At 35.2% G+C, this 6,518-nt stretch overlaps 1 non-coding gene across 1 annotated transcript; it reads left to right on the plus strand.

The window, feature by feature from the left end:
• Positions 1 to 6,149: 6,149 nt before the first annotated feature.
• On the plus strand, positions 6,150 to 6,256 carry LOC121217261 (small nucleolar RNA R71). Its single transcript, XR_005913371.1, has one exon. It is a non-coding gene; the product is annotated as a small nucleolar RNA R71 (small nucleolar RNA).
• The last annotated feature ends 262 nt before the right edge of the window (positions 6,257 to 6,518 follow it).

Here is a 6,518-nt window from a genome sequence, read left to right on the forward strand (position 1 = left end):
TTTTTTTGAAAGAATGTTGAAATGAATATTTAAAAAAAAACTTGACCTTTATAATGGTGTGAAATGACGTCGTTTCACCTAGGCCATTTAAGTGCAAAAACGGCATCGTTTAAGGCCTGTCCGCATATGACTCGACCCGCTGCTGAGGGATCCGCATGTTTTTACCTTATGGGCAATTTGTGCATTTGGTCCTTCTGCATTTTTTTTATCTTTTTAATATAGTTTATTTTTATTTTCAATTTTTACTCTATGATTTTTCTTTTATTTTAATTCGACCCCGCACAAAGTAACGTGTTTTGGAGGGTGGGGATATTTTCTATCTTGGTCCCTCTATTTCATTCACGTATTGCAAATCGGTCCCTATTTGAGCGACTTTGTTTTGGAGGAGAAGAGAAAATTTCTCTTTTAATCCCTTCTTATTATTCGCACGTTCGAATTAATCCTTCCCTTTTATTTTATTTTTGATTTGCCCCAAATCTATGTTTTAAAATTAAAATTAGTCCCCTTTTTATTTTTACGATTTATCCCCTTTAACCCCATTTATTTTCGATTCAGTCCTTATTTGTTTATTTTTATTACAATCTAGGCTCTAAAGTTCATTTTAAATTTCGATTTAATCCTTTATTCATTTAATTTCAATCTTTTATAGATTGTTATGTTTTGTTTTATTTGTTTATTCATATATCCTTTCATTCATTTATTTCTTTATACTTTTATTTTGTATTTAAAATTTGTATTGTCATTTATTCTGCCATTTAGCATGTTTTACTATTATTAATATTATTATTGTTATTATTATTGTTTATTTATTATTTAATTAGTATTAGAATAGTAGTTAAGAAGATTATTGTCGTTGTTATTATTTAATAGTTTATTGTTGTGATTTTATTATATTATATCATCCCTTTATTTATTATTTATTATTCTACCCACATAGCCACTTTGCATTATTTCATCGTCATTGTATTACATTATGTGTAAAAATATTTGTTTGTTTTCTATACGATGCTTGAATAAATTAAATAAACCTCTTAAGTGTTACATTAATTTTTTTTACTCGATGCATAAAAAGGAATTTTTTATAACCAATGTAATATTTCGTATTTAGGAAATTCGAGAAACCGTACCCTAACTTACGGGGTTTCGATCTTCTCGTTAAACCTAAATAGCCGAATATTCTTTCAAATATTAAAATACATGAATTTTAAATAAATAAAGGCAATATGTTTAGGAACTCGAGAAGGTCGTGCCCTAACTTACGAGGTTTTGATTTTCCTCATTGAATCAAAACAACCAAATATCCTTTTAAAAGTTAAAGCACGAATTTTAAAATAAAATAATTAAAAGGAAAGCTTATTTTTGAGGGTTCAAATGTCATGTCCTAACTTACGGGTTGTGACATTTGATTATCTCGAGACGAGAGGGCTTTCAATACTCATTTCAATTTATTCAAGCTTTTTTTAATCAATATTAATAAAAAAGAATCGTATTTTAAATTTGTTTTTGAGTTTTCAACTTTCGATGTTAAGATATTGATTAATCAATTAGGTACCAATTTTGGGTGTTACGAGGGTGTTAATCCTTCCTTGTACGTAACCGACTCCCAAACCTATTTTCTTGAATTTCGTAGACCAAAATTGTTGTTTTAGTAAATCAAACCGTTTTATTAAAACGATCAATCAGAAGGTGACTCTATCACACCTCATAAAAAAGGATTGGTGGCGACTCCCTTATTTTTTGTTTTTCTTAAAATAAAAGTCGATCCATTTTCAAAAAAGGATGGTTTCAACAAACCCTACTTCAAAATAATGGTTGAAATAGGTAAATCGGGTTACGAGGACTTCAAAATTATAAAGAATATTAAAAACAGGGCTAGAATGCACTTACTATCAAGCTTGAAAGCTGAAAAAACCTTATCTATGGTGAGCTTGAGATTTTAAGATGGACACAATTTTGACTTGATTTTCCCTTGTTATTCTTTTTTTACCAAATGACCAAAGTGCCCTTTTTGCCAAACTTTAAAATTTTATCTCACCATGTCCATTTTTGTCCACTAACTTAACAAATGGTTTAATTACCAACTAAAAACCTCTAATTTAAAATCTCATAGCAATTAGACACCTTTAACAAGTAGAACTCAACTTTTGCACTTTTTACAATTTATTCCTTTTTACTAAATTGAGTGCCCAAACTTCAAAATTTTCAAACAAGATTTTCACAGAATAGTTCCATAAAACTATAGACCATAAAAATATAATAAAAATGGATTTTTATACGTTGAATTAGGGTCCCAAAACCATTGTTCTGAATAGCCCTAAAATCGGGCTGTTACAGCAATGGTTCTATTTTAATGTTTGGTAATAGATCTATATTCAATGAATGTGGTTAAAGTGATTATGTATATCTGAATTGGTTGAGTTAGATGAATTATATATGTGAATTATGCTTAGTAAAGCAAAATAAATTGATTGGTATTTGAATAGATAAACGGTATGGATTTGAGTATTGAATTTAGTTGAAATGAATATTGTATGATTATGTATTGGTTTATGAATTTTGGCTACATATTTATGACTTAAAATGGTACCAATTGAGTTTACTTAGTTATGTGCAAAAAGGGTGGCAAATTGGCTTTACAAATGACCTATTTTTATCCACATAGGCAGAGACACAGGCGTATGTCTCAGTCTTGTACGACACACAGTTAGGTTACACGGCTGTGTGTCCCCTGGTGTTGAAATTGAATTGAAGTCAATATACTCCACACAGTCTCACACATGGGCTTGTGACTGGCCATGTGGTATAAGTCAGTATACCCCCTAAATGGCACACAGCCACTTCCAAGGGTCGGGCCCGTAGAATCTGGAAAAGTTCTTCTTGGGGCCCAATGGGGAACTATAGGAAAGGGTGACAAATTTTCGCGGTAGGACCGGAGGAAGATGACTGTCCCTTCCTTTTCTTCGAAGCAGAGACGGTGGCTTTCTTTCCTCGTGAAGACAACATGGTATACCTGCAAGCAAAACCTTTATTTCATCGTGATGAATGTTCAAGGTAAGACGAAAATAAATTTAAAAAGGAAAAAGTCATGAATTAAAAAACTAATAATCTCAGTCACAACTACTAGCAAACTTAATCAAAAACAATTAATTTATGGTGTTTCATTAGCATGATAATAGTATGAGTTTCATAAAAAAATGGAAAATAATTCTATGTAGCATATTTTGTTGATGGAAAATGTTAACCCAAAAGGTATGAGTATTTCTATTATCCTAACCATAAATATTCACTTTAAACTAGTCAAATGGAGCAGATAGATCATGCAATGAGTAAGAACTTCAACATGAAAAAGATGATAACTACTCTAGATAGAAATTTGAGTGATAGAAAGATGAAAATAACATGAAAAATGCAGATTATTATAATAAATAGCATTAGAAATCAGTAAAATAAAAGAGAAAAGAGTAAACAAATGCTAGAAAGAGGAGAATGAGCATCAAAAATAGGGTCGGAAGTGGCGCACGGGCGTGGTAGGGAGGCTGTGTGGACTTGCAGCGGTTAAGGTTAGGGATTTTGGGTGAAGAAGATGATGAATAGTGAAAGGTATTTATAAATTTTGTGACGCACGGCCAGGGTACACGCCCGTGTTCCCCAATTTTAGCCCATATGTTTCGTGTTTTTCTAAATTTCGGCACGTCTGACAATCTCCCCAAGCCCATGTACCTTGGGCATGTTGGTACACACAGCCGTGTCGCACGACTGTGTCTGTCTTCGTTCACTTCTCCCACACCCGTGTAAGAAGGTCCATGCCCATGTTGTTTTGGCAGGTTCGCCCCAGGTTGCTTAGCACGGGCACGTCACACGCCTGTGTTAATTTGACAAGTTCAGTCCCAGTTTCAAGGCACGGGCGTGTTGCAGACCCGTTTTGTTTTAGCAGGTTCACCCACGGCCATGTCGCACGGCCATGGCGATTTATCGTAGCCCATGCTGGGGAAAATCTTTACCCTGTTTCCACACGGTTCTAAGCACGCCCATGTGCTTGGCCATGTCTGTGTGGTAAACCTGTATTTAAGAGCTCCGTTAGTAAGTTAGGTGTTAAACACTAAATTTAAAAAAGTTAATAGGGTTGCCTCCCAAGAAGCACTTATTTATAGTCTAAGCTCGACTTTCCTCTCCATTAAATGGTCATGGTGGTTCGAGGAATTTATACTCCTCATCCCTGCTATGAATCTCATCAAAATAAGGTTTTAGGCGGGTATTTTTTACCTTAAAAGTGTCGAATTTGGGATGACTTACCTCGACTGTACCAAATGAGAAAATGCTAAGTACCGTAAGAGGAATTTTTTCATTCGGTTTGGCAGTGTCAATGTAAGGAACTGCAGCATCTAATGAAACTTTGTCTCCAACCTTAAGTTGATTTGGTGAGGTATTGAGCTCGTTCTGGCTTAGTTTTGGTTCATCGTGTTTCCTCGGTTTAAATGTAAGCCATTCATCTAACTCCTCGATTTGTAACATTCGTTCTTCATGTGTAGATCCTTTGTAGTGGATTAAACATGGCTCATGTGTGTCCTTCAAACTTATTTCCTACAAAATAGGTTGCACCGTATGATCAGTCTTAGTAGAACAATTTGTACAATCACCTTCAATTTTTGATGTGTTGTTCGGGTTGCGAGCTTAAAGGTTGATTATTTCGTATCCTACATGAAGTGTGAGTTCACCTGTGCCAACGTCAATAATTTTTCTAGCAGTTGCTAAAAAGGGCCTTCCCAAAATTAAAGGAACATTACTGTCCTCTTCTATGTCTAAAACAACAAAATCAACAGGGAATATAAAATTGTCCATTTTAACGAGTACGTTTTCAATGATACCCCTAGAAAATCTAACAGTTTTATCTGCTAATTGAGTGTTCATCCTAGTTTGTTTGGGTTTCCCTAGACCTAGTTGCTTAAACAATTTGTAAGGCATAACATTGATACTAGCCCCAAGATCATCCAACGCATTATTTACATCTAAACTACCAATTAAACAGGGAATCATAAAACTCATTAGATCTTTTAGTTTGTTGGGTAGCTTATTCTGAAGAATGGCTGAGCAAACCCGTTCAGCTTCACTTGCGACCTTTCATCTAACTTTCATTTATTTGCTAGAAGCTCCTTTAAAAATTTGACTACGTTTGGCATCTGTGAAAGTGCTTCAATAAATGGTAGGTTAATATGTAGTTTCTTTAAGAGTTTAAGGAATTTACCAAATTGTTCGTCTAAGCGGTCTTTCCTTGTCACATTGGGGTATGGCACACGAGGTTTATATTCTGTACTTACCGGTTTTTTTTTGTTTTGGCCTACCTCATTCTTACCTTCGCTTACTACTAGTTTTGGCCTTGGTTTTGCCACCAACCTTTCCTCATCTTGAATGGCAATTGCGTTGAGTTGCTCCCTTGGGCTAGATTCAGTATTGCTTTGCAGGCTACTTTGTGGCATTTGGAAATCAACTTGGCGAGCTGTCCAATCTGAGTTTCGAGCCCTTGGATCGATGCTTGTTGATTTTTGAATGTCGTCTCGGTATTCTAAAAACAAGTCTCAAACACCAAGATGAATTTTGTTAGCATCTCCTCAAGGTTCGGCTTTTTCTCCTGCTGGTATGGTGGTTGCTGAAAGCTTGGAGGGGATGTTGGTTTCTGATTTCCTTGGCCTCCCCATGAAAAATTTAGGTGATTCCTCTAACCTGCATTGTAAGTATTGCTATAAGGATTGTTTTGAGATTGAGGATTATTACCCATGTAATTTAACTACTCGTTCTCCATGTTGTGGCCATAAGGTGGGTATTCTGAATTGCTCGATCCACCTCCATTTGCTTCGCACTGCGTTACTGGGTAAACTTGTGAAGAACTAAGAAAACCATCAATTTTCTTATTTAAGAGTTCTACCTGATTAGAGAGCATGGTGACCGAATTGACTTTATAAACACTAGTTGTTTTCGTTAGCTTTGTCCTCATGACTTGCCACTGATAGTTATTCAGTGACATCTCCTCTATAAACTCATAGGCATCTTCAGGTGTTTTATTATTGATGGTTCTGCCAGCAGCTGCGTCAACCATTTATCGAGTCGAAGGATTCAGGTCATTATGAAAATTTTGAACCTGTAGCCAGAGTGGTAACCCATGGTGAGGGCATCTTCGCAAAAGGTCCTTATATCTCTCCCATGCATCATAGAGTGTTTCTAAATCCATCTACACAAAAGAAGAGATATCATTACGTAATTTCGCTATTTTAGCCGGTGGAAAATATTTTAATAAAAACTTTTCGGTCATTCGTTCCCAAGTAGTGATTGACCCTCGTGGTAACGAGTTCAACCATTGTTTAGCCTTATTCCTTAACAAAAAGGGTGGTGTCATTAGAAACGCCATTAATTTTAAAGGTATCACAAAATTCTAGGAAATTTGCCAAGTGAGCGTTGGGATCCTTGTCCTGCAAACCATCAAACTGAACAAACTGTTGTATCATTTGAATTGTGTTAGGTTTCAG

The sequence above is a fragment of the Gossypium hirsutum genome, chromosome A02 (assembly GCF_007990345.1).
Source record: "Gossypium hirsutum isolate 1008001.06 chromosome A02, Gossypium_hirsutum_v2.1, whole genome shotgun sequence".
Classification (NCBI taxonomy): Eukaryota; Viridiplantae; Streptophyta; class Magnoliopsida; order Malvales; family Malvaceae; genus Gossypium; species Gossypium hirsutum.